This window comes from Hippoglossus stenolepis, chromosome 10 (genome assembly GCF_022539355.2).
Source record: "Hippoglossus stenolepis isolate QCI-W04-F060 chromosome 10, HSTE1.2, whole genome shotgun sequence".
Classification (NCBI taxonomy): domain Eukaryota; kingdom Metazoa; phylum Chordata; class Actinopteri; order Pleuronectiformes; family Pleuronectidae; genus Hippoglossus; species Hippoglossus stenolepis.
The window spans coordinates 26,717,452-26,737,920 of record NC_061492.1 but is presented as its reverse complement, the minus strand read 5'-3'; the positions used below and the strand labels follow the sequence as shown (position 1 = coordinate 26,737,920).

Genomic DNA, 20,469 nt, shown 5'->3' with positions numbered 1-20,469 from the left:
TCGACCTAGCATTGCAGTGCCGCTGGGAACGGTGCACCTGTTCTTACCTTGGAGAAAACCAAACACTCAAACAATTGTCGCAGATCAAAAGTGAATTCTACACTGGCTCAATGAAACTGAGGTAACGGCCTGGCACACACAAGTGTGTGAAACCGCTCTGATGGCTCACTGTTTAGTGACGTGACTATGCACGGGTCACAATGAGCTTGAACTGGATTCCAAATTGAGTTAGAAGCGTTTGTCAAGAATGGAAACTTGCTTTCACTAAGACCTTCTGGGAGACTTTGTGAGAAACCAGAGTCAGCATTTTGGTTCACAATGTAAGTGGTTCAGGGATGTATTGCTTAGGCAGGCTTAAAAGCCAATCACAGTAGTCAGGGCAGGAGGTAATAAAGACGTGTATAATTTTGGTTGGCAGATGGGGCGGGTTGGGAATGTTGCATACTGGGATCTGACATGGAAAGCAAAGAGAGGCCTACCTGAAGGTGGTGATCAGACCGAGAGGCTCCTCTGCTGCTCTCCAACAGAGGGCCATGCTGACTCTGGTTTCTCTTCATAACGCACAAGTCTTTCGCCTTTACTAAAGACTTCGTGGAGAGGAACAAACATGAGTTGAATATATTTTTGGCAGGCTTTGCTGTATGGCTGAGCCTTATGAAATTGTGAAAAGTCAAAGAGCTGTCTAGGTCAGAAATCAAGCGCCACAAAGGAGAGCTTGGGCGGAGGTGATAAGCAGCAGCCATTGTTATGCACACCTACGAACGGCAACTAACAAGTGAGATTTGTGCCAAGAGCTTGGCGTGGACATCCAACACTTGGGGCTTATCGCTTCTCGGCCTTTTGGCTAAGATCAAGTGTAGTATCTGTTCTTATCAGTTTAATATCTGATATGTCCCTATATGAGGACTACATATTAAGCAGATTTTTGGCATGAGGGCAGAAATTTGGAGCTTGTCCCTTTCTCTCCACGCATCGACCTAGCATTGCAGTGCCGCTGGGAACGGTGCACTCTGTTCTTACCTTTAGAAAACCAAACACTCAAACAATTGTCGCGTATCAAAAGTGAATTCTACACTGGCTCAATGAAACTGAGGTAACGGCTCAGCACACAAGTGTGTGAAACCGTCTGATGGCTCACTGCTTAGTGACGTGAACATGCACGGGTCACAATGAGCTTGAACTGGATTCCAAATTGAGTTAGGAAGCGTTTGTCAAGAATGGAAACTTGCTTTCACTCAAGACCTTCTGGGAGACTTGGTGAGAAACCAGAGTCAGCATTTTGGAGCGAATGTAAGTGGTTCAGGGATGTATTGCTTAGGCAGCTTAAAAGCCAATCACAGAAGTCAGGGCAGGAGGTAATAAAGACGTGTATAATTTTGGTTGGCAGATGGGGCGGGTTGGGAATGTTGCATACTGGGATCTGACATGGAAAGCAAAGAGAGGCCTACCGTGAAGGTGGTGATCAGACCAGAGGCTCCTCTGCTGCTCCAACAGAGGGCCATGCTGACTCTGGTTTCTTCATAACGACAAGTCTTTCGCCTTACTAAAGACTTCCGGGAGAGGAACAAACATGAGTTGAATATATTTTTGGCAGGCTTTACAGTATGGCTGAGCCTTATGAAATTGTGAAAAGTCAAAGAGCTGTCTAGGTCAGAAATCAAGCGCCACAAAGGAGAGCTTGGGCGGAGGTGATAAGCAGCAGCCATTGTTATGCACACCTACGAACGGGGTACCACAACAAGTGAGATTTGTGCCAAGAGCTTGGGTGACATCCAACACTTGGGGCTTATCGCTTCTCGGCCTTTGGCTAAGATCAATGTAGTATCTGTTCTTATCAGTTTAATATCTGATATGTCCTCTATATGAGGACTACATATTAAGCAGATTTTTGGCATGAGGGCAGAAATTTGGAGCTGCTTCTTTCTCTCCACGCATCGACCTAGCATTGCAGTGCCATGGGGAACGGTGCACTCTGTTCTTACCTTGTAGAAAACCAAACACTCAAACAATTGTCGCGTATCAAAAGTGAATTCTACACTGGCTCAATGAAACTGAGGTAACGGCCTGGCACACACAAGTGTGTGAAACCGCTCTGATGGCTCACTGCTTAGTGACGTGACCATGCACGGGTCACAATGAGCTTGAACTGATTCCAAATTGAGTTAGAAGCGCGTTGTCAAGAATGGAAACTTGCTTTCACTCAAGACCTTCTGGGAGACTTGGTGAGAAACCAGAGTCAGCATTTTGGAGCGAATGTAAGTGGTTCAGGATGTATTGCTTAGGCAGGCTTAAAGCCAATCACAGTAGTCAGGGCAGAGGTAATAAAGACGGTATAATTTTGGTTGGCAGATGGGGCGGGTTGGGAATGTTGCATACTGGGATCTGACATGGAGCAAAGAGAGGCCTACCGTGAAGGTGGTGATCAGACCGAGAGGCTCCTCTGCTGCTCTCCAACAGAGGGCCATGCTGACTCTGGTTTCTCTTCATAACGCACAAGTCTTTCGCCTTACTAAAGACTTCGTGGAGAGGAACAAACATGAGTTGAATATATTTTTGGCAGGCTTTGCTGTATGGCTGAGCCTTATGAAATTGTGAAAAGTCAAAGAGCTGTCTAGGTCAGAAATCAAGCGCCACAAAGGAGAGCTTGGGCGGAGGTGATAAGCAGCAGCCATTGTTATGCACACCTACGAACGGGGTACCACAACAAGTGAGATTTGTGCCAAGAGCTTGGCGTGACATCCAACACTTGGGGCTTATCGCTTCTCGGCCTTTGGCTAAGATCATGTAGTATCTGTTCTTATCAGTTTAATATCTGATATGTCCTCTATATGAGGACTACATATTGCAGATTTTTGGCATGAGGGGCAGTAATTTTGGAGCTTGCTCCTTTCTCCACGCATCGACCTAGCATTGCAGTGCCGCTGGGAACGGTGCACTCTGTTCTTACCTTTGTAGAAAACCAACACTCAAACAATTGTCGCGTATCAAAAGTGAATTCTACACTGGCTCAATGAAACTGAGGTAACGGCCGGCACACACAAGTGTGTGAAACCGCTCTGATGGCTCACTGCTTAGTGACGTGACCATGCACGGGTCACAATGAGCTTGAACTGATTCCAAATTGAGTTAGAAGCGTTTGTCAAGAATGGAAACTTGCTTTCACTCAAGACCTTCTGGGAGACTTGGTGAGAAACCAGAGTCAGCATTTTGGAGCGAATGTAAGTGGTTCAGGGATGTATTGCTTAGGCAGGCTTAAAAGCCAATCACAGTAGTCAGGGCAGGAGGTAATAAAGACGTGTATAATTTTGGTTGGCAGATGGGGGCGGGTTGGGAATGTTGCATACTGGGATCTGACATGGGAAAGCAAAGAGAGGCCTACCGTGAAGGTGGTGATCAGATCGAGAGGCTCCTCTGCTGCTCTCCAACAGAGGGCCATGCTGACTCTGGTTTCTCTTCATAACGCACAAGTCTTTCGCCTTTACTAAAGACTTCCTGGAGAGGAACAAACATGAGTTGAATATATTTTGGCAGGCTTTGCTGTATGGCTGAGCCTTATGAAATTGTGAAAAGTCAAAGAGCTGTCTAGGTCAGGAATCAAGCGCCACAAAGGAGAGCTTGGGCGGAGGTGATAACAGCAGCCATTGTTATGCACACCTACGAACGGGGTACCACAACAAGTGAGATTTGTGCCAAGAGCTTGGCGTGACATCCAACACTTGGGGCTTATCGCTTCTCGGCCTTTTGGCTAAGATCAAGTGTAGTATCTGTTCTTATCAGTTTAATATCTGATATGTCCTCTATATGAGGACTACATATTAAGCAGATTTTTGGCATGAGGGGCAGAAATTTGGAGCTTGCTTCCTTTCTCTCCACGCATCGACCTAGCATTGCAGTGCCGCTGGAACGGTGCACTCTGTTCTTACCTTGTAGAAAACCAAACACTCAAACAATTGTCGCGTATCAAAAGTGAATTCTACACTGGCTCAATGAAACTGAGGTAACGGCCTGGCACACACAAGTGTGTGAAACCGCTCTGATGGCTCACTGCTTAGTGACGTGACCATGCACGGGGTCACAATGAGCTTGAACTGATTCCAAATTGAGTTAGAAGCGTTTGTCAAGAATGGAAACTTGCTTTCACTCAAGACCTTCTGGGAGACTTGGTGAGAAACCAGAGTCAGCATTTTGGAGCGAATGTAAGTGGTTCAGGGATGTATTGTTTAGGCAGGCTTAAAAGCCAATCACAGTAGTCAGGCAGGAGGTAATAAAGACGTGTATAATTTTGGTTGGCAGATGGGGCGGGTTGGGAATGTTGCATACTGGGATCTGACATGCGGAAAGCAAAGAGAGGCCTACCGTGGTGGTGATGTGACCGAGAGGCTCCTCTGCTGCTCTCCAACAGAGGGCCATGCTGACTCTGGTTTCTCTTCATAACGCACAAGTCTTTCGCCTTTACTAAAGACTTCCGTGGAGAGGAACAAACATGAGTTGAATATATTTTTGGCAGGCTTTGCTGTATGGCTGAGCCTTATGAAATTGTGAAAAGTCAAAGAGCTGTCTAGGTCAGGAAATCAAGCGCCACAAAGGAGAGCTTGGGCGGAGGTGATAAGCAGCAGCCATTGTTATGCACACCTACGAACGGGTACCACAACAAGTGAGATTTGTGCCAAGAGCTTGGCGTGGACATCCAACACTTGGGGCTTATCGCTCTCGGCCTTTTGGCTAAGATCAAGTGTAGTATCTGTTCTTATCAGTTTAATATCTGATATGTCCTCTATATGAGGACTACATATTAGCAGATTTTTGGCATGAGGGGCAGTAATTTGGAGCTTGCTCCTTTCTCTCCACGCATCGACCTAGCATTGCAGTGCCGCTGGGAACGGTGCACTCTGTTCTACCTTGTAGAAAACCAAACACTCAAACAATTGTCGCGTATCAAAAGTGAATTCTACACTGGCTCAATGAAACTGAGGTAACGCCTGGCACACACAAGGTGTGAAACCGCCTGATGGCTCACTGCTTAGTGACGTGACCATGCACGGGGTCACAATGAGCTTGAACTGGATTCCAAATTGAGTTAGAAGCGTTTGTCAAGAATGGAAACTTGCTTTCACTCAAGACCTTCTGGGAGACTTGGTGAGAAACCAGAGTCAGCATTTTGGAGCGAATGTAAGTGGTTCAGGGATGTATTGCTTAGGCAGGCTTAAAAGCCAATCACAGTAGTCAGGGCAGGAGGTAATAAAGACGGTATAATTTTGGCTGGCAGATGGGGGCGGGTTGGGAATGTTGCATACTGGGATCTGACATGGAAAGCAAAGAGAGGCCTACCGTGAAGGTGGTGATCAGACCTGAGAGGCTCCTCTGCTGCTCTCCAACAGAGGGCCATGCTGACTCTGGTTTCTCTTCATAACGCAAGTCTTTCGCCTTTACTAAAGACTTCAGGAGAGGAACAAACATGAGTTGAATATATTTTGGCAGGCTTTGGCTGTATGGCTGAGCCTTATGAAATTGTGAAAAGTCAAAGAGCTGTCTAGGTCAGAAAACAAGCGCCACAAAGGAGAGCTTGGGCGGAGGTGATAAGCAGCAGCCATTGTTATGCACACCTACGAACGGGTACCACAACAAGTGAGATTTGTGCCAAGAGCTTGGCGTGGACATCCAACACTTGGGGCTTATCGCCTCGGCCTTTGGCTAAGATCAAGTGTAGTATCTGTTCTTATCAGTTTAATATCTGATATGTCCTCTATATGAGGACTACATATTAAGCAGATTTTTGGCATGAGGGGCAGAAATTTGAGCTTGTCTTTCTCTCCACGATCGACCTAGCATTGCAGTGCCGCTGGGAACGGTGCACTCTGTTCTTACCTTTGTAGAAAACCAAACACTCAAACAATTGTCGCGTATCAAAAGTGAATTCTACACTGGCTCAATGAAACTGAGGTAACGGCCTGGCACACACAAGTGTGTGAAACCGCTCTGATGGCTCACTGCTTAGTGACGTGACCATGCACGGGTCACAATGAGCTTGAACTGGATTCCAAATTGAGTTAGAAGCGTTTGTCAAGAATGGAAACTTGCTTTCACTCAAGACCTTCTGGGAGACTTGGTGAGAAACCAGAGTCAGCATTTTGGAGCGAATGTAAGTGGTTCAGGGATGTATTGCTTAGGCAGGCTTAAAAGCCAATCACAGTAGTCAGGGCAGGAGGAACAAAGACGTGTATAATTTGGTTGGCAGATGGGGGCGGTTGGGAATGTTGCATACTGGGATCTGACATGCGGAAAGCAAAGAGAGGCCTACCGTGAAGGTGGTGATCAGACCGAGAGGCTCCTCTGCTGCTCTCCAACAGAGGGCCATGCTGACTCTGGTTTCTCTTCATAACGCACAAGTCTTTCGCCTTTACTAAAGACTTCCGTGGAGAGGAACAAACATGAGTTGAATATATTTTTGGCAGGCTTTGCTGTATGGCTGAGCCTTATGAAATTGTGAAAAGTCAAAGAGCTGTCTAGGTCAGGAAATCAAGCGCCACAAAGGAGAGCTTGGGCGGAGGTGATAAGCAGCAGCCATTGTTATGCACACCTACGAACGGGTACCACAACAAGTGAGATTTGTGCCAAGAGCTTGGCGTGACATCCAACACTTGGGGCTTATCGCTTCTCGGCCTTTTGGCTAAGATCAAGTGTAGTATCTGTTCTTATCAGTTTAATATCTGATATGTCCTCTATATGAGGACTACATATTAAGCAGATTTTGGCATGAGGGGCAGAAATTTGGAGCTTGCTCCTTTCTCTCCACGCATCGACCTAGCATTGCAGTGCCGCTGGGAACGGTGCACTCTGTTCTTACCTTGTAGAAAACCAAACACTCAAACAATTGTCGCGATCAAAAGTGAATTCTACACTGGCTCAATGAAACTGAGGTAACGGCCTGGCACACACAAGTGTGTGAAACCGCTCTGATGGCTCACTGCTTAGTGACGTGACCATGCACGGGTCACAATGAGCTTGAACTGGATTCCAAATTGAGTTAGAAGCGTTTGTCAAGAATGGAAACTTGCTTTCACTCAAGACCTTCTGGGAGACTTGGTGAGAAACCAGAGTCAGCATTTTGGAGCGAATGTAAGTGGTTCAGGGATGTATTGCTTAGGCAGGCTTAAAAGCCAATCACAGTAGTCAGGGCAGGAGGTAATAAAGACGTGTATATTTTTGGTTGGCAGATGGGGGCGGGTTGGGAATGTTGCATACTGGGATCTGACATGCGGAAAGCAAAGAGAGGCCTACCGTGAAGGTGGTGATCAGACCGAGAGGCTCCTCTGCTGCCTCCAACAGAGGGCCATGCTGACTCTGGTTTCTCTTCATAACGCACAAGTCTTTCGCCTTACTAAAGACTTCGTGAGAGGAACAAACATGAGTTGAATATATTTTTGGCAGGCTTTGCTGTATGGCTGAGCCTTATGAAATTGTGAAAAGTCAAAGAGCTGTCTAGGTCAGAAATCAAGCTACAAAAGGAGAGCTTGGGCGAGGTGATAAGCAGCAGCCATTGTTATGCACACCTACGAACGGGTACCACAACAAGTGAGATTTGTGCCAAGAGCTTGGCGTGACATCCAACACTTGGGGCTTATCGCTTCTCCTTTTGGCTAAGATCATGTAGTATCTGTTCTTATCAGTTTAATATCTGATATGTCCTCTATATGAGGACTACATATTAAGCAGATTTTTGGCATGAGGGGCAGTAATTTGGAGCTTGCTCCTTTCTCTCCACGCATCGACCTAGCATTGCAGTGCCGCTGGGAACGGTGCACTCTGTTCTCACTTGTAGAAAACCAAACACTCAAACAATTGTCGCGTATCAAAAGTGAATTCTACACTGGCTCAATGAAACTGAGAGGTCTGCCTCACACACAAGTGTGTGAAACCGCTCTGATGGCTCACTGCATAGTGACGTGACCATGCACGGGTCACAATGAGCTTGAACTGGATTCCAAATTGAGTTAGAAGCGTTTGTCAAGAATGGAAACTTGCTTTCACTCAAGACCTTCTGGGAGACTTGGTGAGAAACCAGAGTCAGCATTTTGGAGCGAATGTAAGTGGTTCAGGGATGTATTGCTTAGGCAGGCTTAAAAGCCAATCACAGTAGTCAGGCAGGAGGTACAAAGACGTGTATAATTTTGGTGCAGATGGGGGCGGCTGGGAATGTTGCATACTGGGATCTGACATGGAAAGCAAAGAGAGGCCTACCGTGAAGGTGGTGATCAGACCGAGAGGCTCCTCTGCTGCTCTCCAACAGAGGGCCATGCTGACTCTGGTCTCTTCATAACGCACAAGTCTTTCGCCTTTACTAAAGACTTCCGTGGAGAGGAACAAACATGAGTTGAATATATTTTTGGCAGGCTTTGATTTATGGCTGAGCCTTATGAAATTGTGAAAAGTCAAAGAGCTGTCTAGGTCAGGAAATCAAGCGCCACAAAGGAGAGCTTGGGCGGAGGTGATAAGCAGCAGCCATTGTTATGCACACCTAACGAACGGGTACCACAACAAGTGAGATTTGTGCCAAGAGCTTGGCGACATCCAATACTTGGGGCTTATCGCTTTCTCGGCCTTTGGCTAAGATCAAGTGTAGTATCTGTTCTTATCAGTTTAATATCTGATATGTCCTCTATATGAGGACTACATATTAAGCAGATTTTTGGCATGAGGGGCAGAAATTTGAGCTTGCTCCTTTCTCTCCACGCATCGACCTAGCATTGCAGTGCCATTGGGAACGGTGCACTCTGTTCTTACCTTGTAGAAAACCAAACACTCAAACAATTGTCGCGTATCAAAAGTGAATTCTACACTGGCTCAATGAAACTGAGGTAACGGCCTGGCACACACAAGTGTGTGAAACCGCCTGATGGCTCACTGCTTAGTGACGTGACCATGCACGGGTCACAATGAGCTTGAACTGGATTCCAAATTGAGTTAGAAGCGTTTGTCAAGAATGGAAACTTGCTTTCACTCAAGACCTTCTGGGAGACTTGGTGAGAAACCAGAGTCAGCATTTTGGAGCGAATGTAAGTGGTTCAGGGATGTATTGCTTAGGCAGGCTTAAAAGCCAATCACAGTAGTCAGGGCAGGAGGTAATAAAGACGTGTATAATTTTGGTTGGCAGATGGGGCGGGTTGGGAATGTTGCATACTGGGATCTGACATGAAAGCAAAGAGAGGCCTACCGTGAAGGTGGTGATCAGACTGAGAGGCTCCTCTGCTGCTCTCCAACAGAGGGCCATGCTGACTCTGGTTTCTTCATAACGCACAAGTCTTTCTGCCTTTTACTAAAGACTTCCGTGGAGAGGAACAAACATGAGTTGAATATATTTTTGGCAGGCTTTGCTGTATGGCTGAGCCTTATGAAATTGTGAAAAGTCAAAGAGCTGTCTAGGTCAGAAATCAAGCGCCACAAAGGAGAGCTTGGGCGGAGGTGATAAGCAGCAGCCATTGTTATGCACACCTACGAACGGGGTACACAACAAGTGAGATTGTGCCAAGAGCTTGGGGACATCCAACACTTGGGGCTTATCGCTTCTCGGCCTTTTGGCTAAGATCAAGTGTAGTATCTGTTCTTATCAGTTTAATATCTGATATGTCCTCTATATGAGGACTACATATTAAGCAGATTTTTGGCATGAGGGGAGAAATTTGGAGCTTGCTCCTTCTCTCCACGCATCGACCTAGCATTGCAGTGCCGCTGGGAACGTGCACTCTGTTCTTACCTTGTAGAAAACCAAACACTCAAACAATTGTCGCGTATCAAAAGTGAATTCTACACTGGCTCAATGAAAGTGAGGTAACGGCCTGGCACACACAAGTGTGTGAAACCGCTCTGATGGCTCACTGCTTAGTGACGTGACCATGCACGGGTCACAATGAGCTTGAACTGGATTCCAAATTGAGTTAGAAGCGCTATCAAGAATGGAAACTTGCTTTCACTCAAGACCTTCTGGGAGACTTGGTGAGAAACCAGAGTCAGCATTTTGGAGCGAATGTAAGTGGTTCAGGGATGTATTGCTTAGGCAGGCTTAAAAGCCAATCACAGTAGTCAGGGCAGGAGGTAATAAAGACGTGTATAATTTTGGTTGGCAGATGGGGAGGGTTGGGAATGTTGCATACTGGGATCTGACATGCGGAAAGCAAAGAGAGGCCTACCGTGAAGGTGGTGACTGAGACGAGAGGCTCCTCTGCTGCTCTCCAACAGAGGGCCATGCTGACTCTGGTTTTCTTCATAACGCACAAGTCTTTCGCCTTTACTAAAGACTTCCGTGGAGAGGAACAAACATGAGTTGAATATATTTTTGGCAGGCTTTGCTGTATGGCTGAGCCTTATGAAATTGTGAAAAGTCAAAGAGCTGTCTAGGTCAGAAATCAAGCGCCACAAAGGAGAGCTTGGGCGGAGGTGATAAGCAGCAGCCATTGTTATGCACACCTACGAACGGGTACCACAACAAGTGAGATTTGTGCCAAGAGCTTGGCGGGACATCCAACACTTGGGGCTTATCGCTCGGCTTTGGCTAAGATCAAGTGTAGTATCTGTTCTTATCAGTTTAATATCTGATATGTCCTCTATATGAGGACTACATATTAAGCAGATTTTTGGCATGAGGGGCAGAAATTTGGAGCTTGCTCCTTCTCTCCACGCATCGACCTAGCATTGCAGTGCCGCTGGGAACGGTGCACTCTGTTCTTACCTTGTAGAAAACCAAACACTCAAACAATTGTCGCGTATCAAAAGTGAATTCTACACTGGCTCAATGAAACTGAGGTAACGGCCTGGCACACACAAGTGTGTGAAACCGTCTGATGGCTCACTGCTTTGTGACGTGACCATGCACGGGTCACAATGAGCTTGAACTGGATTCCAAATTGAGTTAGAAGCGCTTGTCAAGAATGGAAACTTGCTTTCACTCAAGACCTTCTGGGAGACTTGGTGAGAAACCAGAGTCAGCATTTTGGAGCGAATGTAAGTGGTTCAGGGATGTATTGCTTAGGCAGGCTTAAAAGCCAATCACAGTAGTCAGGGCAGGAGGTAATAAAGACGTGTATAATTTGGTTGGCAGATGGGGGCGGGTTGGGAATGTTGCATACTGGGATCTGACATGCGGAAAGCAAAGAGAGGCCTACCGTGAAGGTGGTGACAAGACCGAGAGGCTCCTCTGCTGCTCTCCAACAGAGGGCCATGCTGACTTGGTTTCTTCATAACGCATGTCTTTCGCCTTTTACTAAAGACTTCCGTGGAGAGGAACAAACATGAGTTGAATATATTTTCAGGATTTTTGCTGTATGGCTGAGCCTTATGAAATTGTGAAAAGTCAAAGAGCTGTCTAGGTCAGAAATCAAGCGCCACAAAGGAGAGCTTGGGCGGAGGTGATAAGCAGCAGCCATTGTTATGCACACCTACGAACGGGGTACCACAACAAGTGAGATTTGTGCCAAGAGCTTGGCGTGACATCCAACACTTGGGGCTTATCGCCTCGGCCTTTTGGCTAAGATCAAGTGTAGTATCTGTTCTTATCAGTTTAATATCTGATATGTCCTCTATATGAGGACTACATATATAAGCAGATTTTTGGCATGAGGGGCAGAAATGAGCTTGCTCTTTTCCTCCACGCATCGACCTAGCATTGCAGTGCCGCTGGGAACGGTGCACTCTGTTCTTACCTTGTAGAAAACCAAACACTCAAACAATTGTCGCGTATCAAAAGTGAATTCTACACTGGCTCAATGAAACTGAGGTAACGGTCTGGCACACACAAGTGTGTGAAACCGCTCTGATGGCTCACTGCTTAGTGACGTGACCATGCACGGGGTCACAAATGAGCTTGAACTGATTCCAAATTGAGTTAGAAGCGTTTGTCAAGAATGGAAACTTGCTTTCACTCAAGACCTTCTGGGAGACTTGGTGAGAAACCAGAGTCACATTTTGGAGCGAATGCAAGTGGTTCAGGGATGTATTGCTTAGGCAGGCTTAAAGCCAATCACAGTAGTCAGGGCAGGAGGTAATAAAGACTGCATATATTTGGTTGGCAGATGGGGCGGGTTGGGAATGTTGACTGGGATCTGACATGCGGAAAGCAAAGAGAGGCCCCACCGAGAAGGTGGTGATCAGACCGAGAGGCTCCTCTGCTGTCTCCAACAGAGGGCCATGCTGACTCTGGTTTCTCTTCATAACGCACAAGTCTTTCGCCTTTACTAAAGACTTCCGGGGAGAGGAACAAACATGAGTTGAATATATTTGGCAGGCTTTGCTGTATGGCTGAGCCTTATGAAATTGTGAAAAGTCAAAGAGCTGTCTAGGTCAGGAAATCAAGCTCACAAAGGAGAGCTTGGGCGAGGTGATAAGTAGGAAGCCATTGTTATGCACACCTACGAACGGGGTAAACCACAACAAGTGAGATTTGTGCCAAGAGCTTGCGGACATCCAACACTTGGGGCTTATCGCCTCGGCCTTTGGCTAAGATCAAGTGTAGTATCTGTTCTTATCAGTTTAATATCTGATATGTCCTCTATATGAGGACTACATATTACAGATTTTTGGCATGAGGGGCAGAAATTTGGAGCTTGTTCTTTCTTTCCACGCATCGACCTAGCATTGCAGTGTCATTGGGAACGTGCACTTGTCTTACCTTGTAGAAAACCAAACACTAAACAATTATCATATCGCGACCGTAAAGAATTTATACGTTATTTCAATGAAACTTGAGGATTGGCTGATAATACAGTGGGGAAGAAACCACTGATGTAATCACTGACAAAGACGCGTGGAACTATGAACGTGGCGCCGCGCACGATTTGAACTGATCTTCAAATATTGAGTTAGTCAAGATCGGAACTTGCCACCAAGACCCCGAGACTTGTAAACGAGACAAGACATTTTTTGTTGAACACAAAGGTTCAGGACGTGATTACTTGAAAAAGGCTGAACAACCGTGAAATAGCTTGAGTGGCAGATGGCAGGATATGTGGTAACTTGACATGGGGAGAAGGCGGCTGGAATGTCAACATTTGACCACACGTGGAAACAAAGAGAGGTCAAATTTAGCAGATTGACCGAGAGTCCTCGTTGAAGCCTCCAAACACAGAGGCCACGCTGACTCTGAGCTTCTCTTCAGAACATCAGCCTTCTTCTGCACTTACTTTAAAGACTCGTGAGATGGTCTGCCATGAGTTTGAATAATGAGAATTTGTAGGTTTATTGTGTATACTATCTTGAACCTGAAACATATCTTCTGAAATGAAACCACACAAAGGAGATTTCAAGATGATGGGCTGGAAGGCGCCATTATTAGGAAAACAACCACGTATGGAAATGCAAATAATGATTTGAAGCAGAGTTTATAATATCGATCCAAAACATCGAATATTTTTTTCGCTTTTTACACAGATTCATAGGATTGCTCGAACAATGAAGATCTATAGGTCCCCAGTATGAGGAACACATTGGGCGATTTGTAAAGAGGGTAACTGGTCATCTTTTTCCACATCGATTCAGGACAGCGCTTGAAACAAATTTAATTCTTAACACCTTAGAAACCAAAACAACTGCCCAATTGGTCGCATCAAAAAGGACCTCATTATCACTGAAAGAGGACCAGTTGAAATAACAACAGTGGTGAACCACCATCATGAGGACGGACTACAGCAACGGGAATGAAATGATTTAACTGGATCCCAATGAGGCAGAGAAGCCACACAGAATGAAACCACACCTGGACTTGACTTGGGAACCAGAGCCTATACTTATTGTCTGGTGAGTTCCAGGTTTATTAGTGGCTAAAGTTTAAATCACCATAATCGGGGTAGATGAATGGCACTGGCATAATTCTGGTCACAGATAATGGCAGAATGGCTGCACACTGGACCTAGTATACATGAAAAAGCAAAGAGTGCCCAACCAAGGTGGACTCAGACTCAGACGTCTCTATTACTCCTGAACCAGATAAACGCGCCGACCTGCTTCTTCAGAACTATCGCGCTTTCGCCACAAAAAGACCCAGCGAGAGAATGTGTTAGTTGTTGAAAGATTCTTTGCATTTGATTGCAGGCCATTATTCTACAAATGTAAACAAAGATTTCAGGCCTGAACAAACCATAACGCCGATAGAGTCAAGGAAGATAATACAATATTAGCATGCACACCACTGAATAAACACAATATCATAGATTGTTAAGAGTTACAGCTGATGATCCAACACTGGCTGCCACATCGCCTCAGCCTTTATACAAGATCGGGAAAGAAGATCCAGTCACCATTGACTGATGTCTCAATGAGACTCACGTTAATATCATGATTTTGCACAGGGTAGAATTTGGAGCTGCTCCTTTCCACTTATCTGACCATATATTTCAGGAAAGCAACTGTAGAAACGCAATTCGAACACCTGAAAACCGTTAAAGACTCAAACACCGGTCGGACAAAAAGAACTGGTACGTATTTAATGAAATCGAGATAATGCATTTTTGAATAAGGCTGTACGTGGAACCGCCGATGGTTCACCGACAAAAAGAGACTAATCGCGCAACACAATAAATGAGCGCTGAACTGATTCCAACGACAAAGTTACATTGAAACTTCACTTCACCCAAGATCCTGGGAGATCAGTAGTCCATCAGCAGCACGGTATTGGGTCGGTAGAGTCTAGATATCAGATGAGGCATGAGTCAACCGCAGAACAAAAAGAGCAGTCAAAGATTGTGGTGAATTTGACGGTGATGATGTGAATAACGTTGGGAGCACGCCCAACCACATGAGCAGAAAAGAGAGCCCACCGCAGTTACGGTGATCAGCGAGGTCCTCGCTGTTCAAACAGGGCTGGTGTTGACCTGGCTTCAGGTTCACGTCTTCTTCGCTTGAATAAAGAGACCATCTGAGATGTCGTAACAAGATTAATGATTTTTTATATATTAAATAGGCAATGATCTAAACTGGAAAAGCTCAAAGATTGTCCAGTGTCAGAGAAACCAGCCGGCAAACAGAGAGTTTGAATGAGTGACATATGCATATTAATTAGGTTATGCAGTAAACATTAACTAATGAATTGGGGTAATACCACAACAAGTGATTTGAAACAAGAGTCAGTGTGATGATCCACACATACTTAATATCGCTTTCTGTAAAGGCCTTCTTGAGGTTAAGACCCATGTTAAAGATCACCTGATCAGTCAACATCCAGAACCCTATGAGAATTACATTGGTATTGTATTCTGCATAGGAAGTAATTCGAGCCGTCTTTTCCAATGATCACCTAGTACGTTGGAACGAGAACTTAATTACCGCGCCAGAAGACCAAACATCAAACAATTTCACGCGGATGAAAAATGGAATTCCAGACCAATTGTCGAAAACGAACGCCTTGAACACACAAGGTAAACCGATATTTCACCGAGGACATCGCACGTAACGAATATTCTCTGAACCAATGACCTACAGAGTTGGAAGGCTTATTAGAACTGAAACCGTTTTCACTCAAGACCTCTGGGGATTCTGTAGAGTCCAGAGCTTCCAGCATATCTGGTTTAAATGGGCAGGTGGTCCAGATGGAGCTGAGTTTAGGTAGCAGCCTAAAAAGCTAACCCACAAAGGCTGCAGGGCAGGAAAGAAACACTTGTGAATCAGTTGTGGATGAAGTATTGAACAGTTGCATTGACCTGAGACATGCAAAGCAGTGAGTCTACCAAGAAGGCAGATCAGATCAGATGTCTTCAGCTGTCTCCAATGAGGGTTTATTGATCATATTTTCATAATCATGTTTCACTTACCAAAGATCCGATCTGGAGAATGTTCATGAAGTAATGAATGCATTTGTATGGCACGCTTATTGTGAAGTATTGATTATGGAATGTGAAACAAGAGTTGCGCTGAGCTTGAACTGGAGTAAAGCAATAAAGAGAAATGGCTGAGGAGAAGGTGGTTTATCATATGCAAGACCACAGAGGCTAAACCAAGTTGAGATTTAAATGTGGTTTCATGGATGATCCAAACAACTGGGACATCGCTTTCCTGCCTTTGTACTAAGATCCAACAGATCTATCTTAACAGCTGATCTGATGAACCTTATAGAGACTACAAGAGCAGACTTTTATACATAAATAGAATTTGGAGTTGTCCTTTTCTCCACATGATCAACTAGTAACAGAGAAAAGGCTGTTGGGAACTGAAAACTTTGTTTAACTTTGTAGAAACCAAACATCCTAAACAACTGTTTGATCAAAGTGAATTTACATCTATTTAACTAAAAGTCTCTAGGGAACAACAAAGCATAAGGTGGGGAACCGCCTGAAGGTTACTACAGTGATGAATTATGGAATGGGCTGCAAGAGTTTGACTTGACTCAACTGAGTTGAAGCACAGTTGTTTGAAGATAAACCCATACTCAGATCTCTTGAGACTAAAGAGAAACCAGAGTCAGACTTTTTGATAATGCAGTATTCAGGAGATAATATTAGTAGTAAACAAAGCTGAATCACAGGTATCAGTACAGATGTGGTAAAGAGATGTGTGGAATTTGGTTGGAAGATGGGTAAACAAACAAGACACTTGGATCTATATGAAAGGTGAGGCTCACAATCAATGGGTGGTGACTAGGACTTAGAGGCCTCCAAGGCTGCTCCACAGAGTGGCCATGGTTGACCTATTTCCTCTTCGGTGAATGACGTCCCGCCACGAAAATCATGAGAGGAACAAACATGGTTATTACATTTAGCAATTAACAGGTCATTGATTTTATGAAATCAGTGAAACAACGAGTCGCCCAATGGAACCAGCTGCAATAGAGATCAATGAGATGCGTTATGTCACATGAGTAATAACTAATGAATTTGAAAATCAGCCAACAGAAGGATTTGAAAGTTCGAGTTTGAAGTGGACATCCATCCTTGAATAATGCTTCTGCCTTTTACAAGATCGTTACAGATCTGTACTCACTATTTAACATCCATTATATCCTGTAATGAGTGACCCAGTTATATGGTTGCAGATTTTAAATGAGGTAAAGAATTGAGTTTATCTTCTTCTCCATGTTTAACGACTAGCATCAAAGAAAGTGTTTGCTACAACTGAAAACTCTGGCTTCCACCTTGCAGAACCACAAACAACTAAACATCGCTTCATTTCCAGCGGAATCACATCATCGAATGAACTGAGAGATCAGCCCGCAACACATGCGGTGAACCGCCTGATCGTGGCTTACGTTAGAATGACCACATGGGAATGAATGAGTTTGATCCGATCTAAATTGAGTGCCAGCGTTGTTTAGTCAGAGTTGAACTGGTCAAATTTTAAGACTTCTGAGATTTATGAGAAACAGGAGCCGTATTTTTAAGGAAATGTAAGTGGTCTGGGGATAGATATGTTTATAAATAAAGCGAATCACAGTAGTCAGGCAGGAGGTAATAAAGACGTGTATAATTTTGGTTGGCAGACGGGGCGGCTGGGAATGCTGCATACTGGGATCTGACACGCGGAAAGCAAAGAGAGGCTCACCGTGAAGGTGGTGACTGTGGATCTGTAGAGGCTCCTCTGCTGCTCAAAATGAGGCTATGCTGACTCTGGTTTCATAACGCATTAAGTCTTTTCAAATTCTTACAAAGACTTCCATGGAGAGGAACAAACATGAGTTGAATATATTTTTGCAGGCTTTGCTAGGCTGGCTGAGCCTTATGGAAATTGTGAAAAGTCAAAGAGCTGTCTAGGGTCAGAAACTGCCTACAAAGGAGAGCTTGGGCGGAGGTGATAAGCAGCAGCCATTGCATGTACAACTGCCTAACGGGGTACCACAACAAGTGAGATTTGTGCCAAGAGTTTACAGACATCCAAATTTGGGCTTATCATTTCGTGCCTTGCATATATTAAGATCATGTAGTATCTGTTCTTATTTATTATTGATTTATATGAACCTCTATATGAGGACTACATATTAAGCAGATTTTGGCATGAGGGCAGTAATTTGTTTGCCTCTTTCTTCCACGCATTGACCTACATTGCAGTGCTGCTGGGAACGGTGCACTCTGTTCTTACTTGTAGAAAACCAAACACTCAAACAATTGTCGCATCAAAAGTGAATTTACACTGGCTCAATGAAAACCGAGGTGGTGTCTGTCGAACAGGCGTGAACCAGCCTGATAACAGCACGACAGTGATTTGACCATGCACGGGTCACACGAGCTTGAACTGATTCCAAAATTGACAGCGTTTGTCAAGAATGGAAACTTGCTTTCACTCAAGACCTCTGGGAGACTTTGGTGAGAAACCAGAGCTGCATTTGGCTTAATGGGTGGTTCAGGGATGTATTGTTTAGGCAGGCTGGTGCCTAGTCACAGGAAGCCAGGGCAGGAGGTAATAAAGACGTGTATAATTTGGTTGGCAGATGGGGCGGTCGGGAACAAGCATACTGGGATCTGACATGTAAAAGCAGAGGTCACTGTAGAAGGTGGTGATCAGGACTGGAGAGGCTCCTCTGCTGCTCAACAGGGCCATGCTGACTCTGGTTTCTTCATAACGCACAAGTCTTTCACCTTTTACTAAAGACTTCCGTGGAGAGGAACCAACATGAGTTGAATAGATTGGTGGCAGGCTTGGCTGTATGGCTGAGCCTGAAGAAATTGTGAAAAGTCAAAGAGCTGTCTAGGTCAGAAACCAAGCGCCACAAAGGAGAGCTTGGGAGGAGGGGATAAGCAGCAGCCATTGTTATGCACACCTACGAACGGGGTACTCAACAAGTGAGATTTTTGCCAAGAGTTGACGTGACATCCAACACTTGGGGCTTATCGCTTCTCGGCCTTTTGGCTAAGATCAAGTGTAGTATCTGTTCTTATCAGTTTAATATCTGATATGTCCCCTCTATATGAGGACTACATATTAACTAGATTTTGGTGCATGAGGGGCAAAAATTTGGAGCTTGCTCCTTTCTTCCACGATCGACCTAGAAATGCAGTGTCACTGGGGAACGGTGCACTCTGTTCTTACCTTGTAAAAACCAAACACTCAAACAATTGCAGCATCAAAAGTGAATTCTACACTAGCTCAATGAAAGTGAGGTAACAGCCTGGCACACACAAGTGTGTGAAACCGCTTGATGGCTCACTGCTTAGTGACGCACCATGCACGGGGTCACAATGAGCTTGAACTGACTCCAAATGAGTTAGAAGCGTTTGTCAAGAATGGAAACTTGCTTTCACTCAAGACCTTCTGGGAGACTTGGTGAGAAACCAGAGTCAGCATTTAGGAATGTGGTGGTTCAGGATGTATTGCTTAGGCAGGCTTAAAAGCCAATCACAGTAGTCAGGGCAGGAGGTAATAAAGACGTGTATAATTTGGTTGGCAGATGGGGGGGGTTATGTTGCATACTGGGATCTGACAAGGGGAAAGCAAAGAGAGGCCTACGGTGAAGGTGGTGACCATGACCGAGAGGCTCCTCTGCTGCCTCCAACAGAGGGCCATGCTGACTCTGGTTTCTTCATAACGCACAAGTCTTTCGCCTTTACTAAAGACTTCCGTGGGAGAGGAACAAACATGAGTTGAATATATTTTTGGCAGGCTTTGTTGTATGGCTGAGCCTCTATGAAATTGTGAAAAGTCAAAGAGCTGTCTAGGTCAGGAAATCAAGCGCCACAAAGGAGAGCTTGGCAGAGGTGATAAGCAGCAGCCATTGTATGCACACCTACGAACGGGGTACCACAACAAGTGAGATTTGAGCTGGAGCTTGGCGGACATCCAACACTTGGGCTTATCGCCTCGGCCTTTGGCCAAGATCTAAGTGTAGTATTCTTATCAGTTTATTATCTGATATGTCCTCTATATGAGGACTACATATTAAGCAGATTTTTGGCATGAGGGGCAGTAATTTGAGCTTGCTCCTTTTCTCCACGCATCGACCTAGCATTGCAGTGCTGCTGGGAACGGTGCACTTGTTCTTACCTTGTAGAAAACCAAACACTCAAACAATTGTCGCGTATCAAAAGTGAATTCTACACTGGCTCAATGAAACTGAGGTAACGACTGAAGCACACACAAGTGTGTGAAACCGCTGATGGCTCACTGCTTAGTGACGTGACCATGCACGGGTCACAATGAGCTTGAACTGGATTCCAAATTGAGTTAGAAGCGTTTGTCAAGAATGAAACTTGCTTTCACTAAGACTTCTGGGAGACTTGGTGAGAAACCAGAGAGTCAGCATTTTGGAGCGAATGTAAGTGGTTCAGGGATGTATTGCTTGTGCAGGCTTAAAAGCCAACCACAGAATAGGGCAGGAGGTAATAAAGACGTGTATAATTTGGTTGGCAGATGGGGCGGGTTGGGAATGTTGCATACTGGGATCTGACATGCGGAAAGCAAAGAGAGGCCTACCTGGAAGGTGGTGACTGTGACCAGAGGCCTCCTCTGCTGCCTCCAGAGGGTCATGCTGACTCTGGTTTCTCTATAACGCATACAAGTCTTTCG

At 45.1% G+C, this 20,469-nt stretch overlaps 29 non-coding genes and 2 pseudogenes across 29 annotated transcripts; all 31 read left to right on the top strand.

Annotated features, from left to right (window-relative positions):
- Nucleotides 1-537: 537 nt before the first annotated feature.
- On the top strand, nt 538-648 carry LOC124853644. The gene has a single exon (XR_007033984.1). It is a non-coding gene; the product is annotated as a U5 spliceosomal RNA (small nuclear RNA).
- Nucleotides 649-824: 176 nt separating this feature from the next.
- Nucleotides 825-1,014, top strand: LOC124854248. The gene has a single exon (XR_007034492.1). It is a non-coding gene; the product is annotated as a U2 spliceosomal RNA (small nuclear RNA).
- Nucleotides 1,015-1,504: 490 nt separating this feature from the next.
- LOC124853993 lies at nt 1,505-1,611 on the top strand (annotated as a pseudogene).
- Nucleotides 1,612-1,788: 177 nt separating this feature from the next.
- On the top strand, nt 1,789-1,976 carry LOC124852837. Its single transcript, XR_007033258.1, has one exon. It is a non-coding gene; the product is annotated as a U2 spliceosomal RNA (small nuclear RNA).
- A 491-nt stretch (nt 1,977-2,467) lies between these two features.
- On the top strand, nt 2,468-2,577 carry LOC124853713. The gene has a single exon (XR_007034052.1). It is a non-coding gene; the product is annotated as a U5 spliceosomal RNA (small nuclear RNA).
- A 178-nt stretch (nt 2,578-2,755) lies between these two features.
- Nucleotides 2,756-2,941, top strand: LOC124852830. The gene has a single exon (XR_007033251.1). It is a non-coding gene; the product is annotated as a U2 spliceosomal RNA (small nuclear RNA).
- Nucleotides 2,942-3,438: 497 nt separating this feature from the next.
- Nucleotides 3,439-3,548, top strand: LOC124853764. The gene has a single exon (XR_007034103.1). It is a non-coding gene; the product is annotated as a U5 spliceosomal RNA (small nuclear RNA).
- Nucleotides 3,549-3,725: 177 nt separating this feature from the next.
- On the top strand, nt 3,726-3,917 carry LOC124854125. The gene has a single exon (XR_007034374.1). It is a non-coding gene; the product is annotated as a U2 spliceosomal RNA (small nuclear RNA).
- Nucleotides 3,918-4,412: 495 nt separating this feature from the next.
- On the top strand, nt 4,413-4,524 carry LOC124853413. The gene has a single exon (XR_007033756.1). It is a non-coding gene; the product is annotated as a U5 spliceosomal RNA (small nuclear RNA).
- Nucleotides 4,525-4,701: 177 nt separating this feature from the next.
- On the top strand, nt 4,702-4,893 carry LOC124854262. The gene has a single exon (XR_007034506.1). It is a non-coding gene; the product is annotated as a U2 spliceosomal RNA (small nuclear RNA).
- A 495-nt stretch (nt 4,894-5,388) lies between these two features.
- Nucleotides 5,389-5,496, top strand: LOC124853961 (annotated as a pseudogene).
- A 176-nt stretch (nt 5,497-5,672) lies between these two features.
- LOC124852924 lies at nt 5,673-5,859 on the top strand. Its single transcript, XR_007033341.1, has one exon. It is a non-coding gene; the product is annotated as a U2 spliceosomal RNA (small nuclear RNA).
- Nucleotides 5,860-6,357: 498 nt separating this feature from the next.
- LOC124853412 lies at nt 6,358-6,469 on the top strand. The gene has a single exon (XR_007033755.1). It is a non-coding gene; the product is annotated as a U5 spliceosomal RNA (small nuclear RNA).
- A 178-nt stretch (nt 6,470-6,647) lies between these two features.
- On the top strand, nt 6,648-6,838 carry LOC124853452. Its single transcript, XR_007033795.1, has one exon. It is a non-coding gene; the product is annotated as a U2 spliceosomal RNA (small nuclear RNA).
- A 498-nt stretch (nt 6,839-7,336) lies between these two features.
- Nucleotides 7,337-7,445, top strand: LOC124853906. The gene has a single exon (XR_007034230.1). It is a non-coding gene; the product is annotated as a U5 spliceosomal RNA (small nuclear RNA).
- A 175-nt stretch (nt 7,446-7,620) lies between these two features.
- Nucleotides 7,621-7,807, top strand: LOC124852794. The gene has a single exon (XR_007033217.1). It is a non-coding gene; the product is annotated as a U2 spliceosomal RNA (small nuclear RNA).
- Nucleotides 7,808-8,297: 490 nt separating this feature from the next.
- LOC124853649 lies at nt 8,298-8,407 on the top strand. Its single transcript, XR_007033989.1, has one exon. It is a non-coding gene; the product is annotated as a U5 spliceosomal RNA (small nuclear RNA).
- Nucleotides 8,408-8,584: 177 nt separating this feature from the next.
- On the top strand, nt 8,585-8,775 carry LOC124854325. Its single transcript, XR_007034569.1, has one exon. It is a non-coding gene; the product is annotated as a U2 spliceosomal RNA (small nuclear RNA).
- Nucleotides 8,776-9,270: 495 nt separating this feature from the next.
- Nucleotides 9,271-9,382, top strand: LOC124853688. Its single transcript, XR_007034027.1, has one exon. It is a non-coding gene; the product is annotated as a U5 spliceosomal RNA (small nuclear RNA).
- Nucleotides 9,383-9,556: 174 nt separating this feature from the next.
- LOC124853897 lies at nt 9,557-9,745 on the top strand. The gene has a single exon (XR_007034221.1). It is a non-coding gene; the product is annotated as a U2 spliceosomal RNA (small nuclear RNA).
- Nucleotides 9,746-10,243: 498 nt separating this feature from the next.
- LOC124853676 lies at nt 10,244-10,354 on the top strand. The gene has a single exon (XR_007034016.1). It is a non-coding gene; the product is annotated as a U5 spliceosomal RNA (small nuclear RNA).
- Nucleotides 10,355-10,531: 177 nt separating this feature from the next.
- Nucleotides 10,532-10,717, top strand: LOC124852758. The gene has a single exon (XR_007033181.1). It is a non-coding gene; the product is annotated as a U2 spliceosomal RNA (small nuclear RNA).
- Nucleotides 10,718-11,215: 498 nt separating this feature from the next.
- LOC124853924 lies at nt 11,216-11,325 on the top strand. The gene has a single exon (XR_007034242.1). It is a non-coding gene; the product is annotated as a U5 spliceosomal RNA (small nuclear RNA).
- A 173-nt stretch (nt 11,326-11,498) lies between these two features.
- LOC124854419 lies at nt 11,499-11,687 on the top strand. Its single transcript, XR_007034663.1, has one exon. It is a non-coding gene; the product is annotated as a U2 spliceosomal RNA (small nuclear RNA).
- A 494-nt stretch (nt 11,688-12,181) lies between these two features.
- Nucleotides 12,182-12,291, top strand: LOC124853656. Its single transcript, XR_007033996.1, has one exon. It is a non-coding gene; the product is annotated as a U5 spliceosomal RNA (small nuclear RNA).
- A 176-nt stretch (nt 12,292-12,467) lies between these two features.
- Nucleotides 12,468-12,654, top strand: LOC124852965. Its single transcript, XR_007033381.1, has one exon. It is a non-coding gene; the product is annotated as a U2 spliceosomal RNA (small nuclear RNA).
- Nucleotides 12,655-17,857: 5,203 nt separating this feature from the next.
- Nucleotides 17,858-18,042, top strand: LOC124853135. Its single transcript, XR_007033489.1, has one exon. It is a non-coding gene; the product is annotated as a U2 spliceosomal RNA (small nuclear RNA).
- A 467-nt stretch (nt 18,043-18,509) lies between these two features.
- On the top strand, nt 18,510-18,619 carry LOC124853871. Its single transcript, XR_007034202.1, has one exon. It is a non-coding gene; the product is annotated as a U5 spliceosomal RNA (small nuclear RNA).
- A 177-nt stretch (nt 18,620-18,796) lies between these two features.
- LOC124852917 lies at nt 18,797-18,990 on the top strand. The gene has a single exon (XR_007033334.1). It is a non-coding gene; the product is annotated as a U2 spliceosomal RNA (small nuclear RNA).
- Nucleotides 18,991-19,472: 482 nt separating this feature from the next.
- LOC124853766 lies at nt 19,473-19,583 on the top strand. The gene has a single exon (XR_007034105.1). It is a non-coding gene; the product is annotated as a U5 spliceosomal RNA (small nuclear RNA).
- A 173-nt stretch (nt 19,584-19,756) lies between these two features.
- Nucleotides 19,757-19,942, top strand: LOC124852987. The gene has a single exon (XR_007033400.1). It is a non-coding gene; the product is annotated as a U2 spliceosomal RNA (small nuclear RNA).
- The last annotated feature ends 527 nt before the right edge of the window (nt 19,943-20,469 follow it).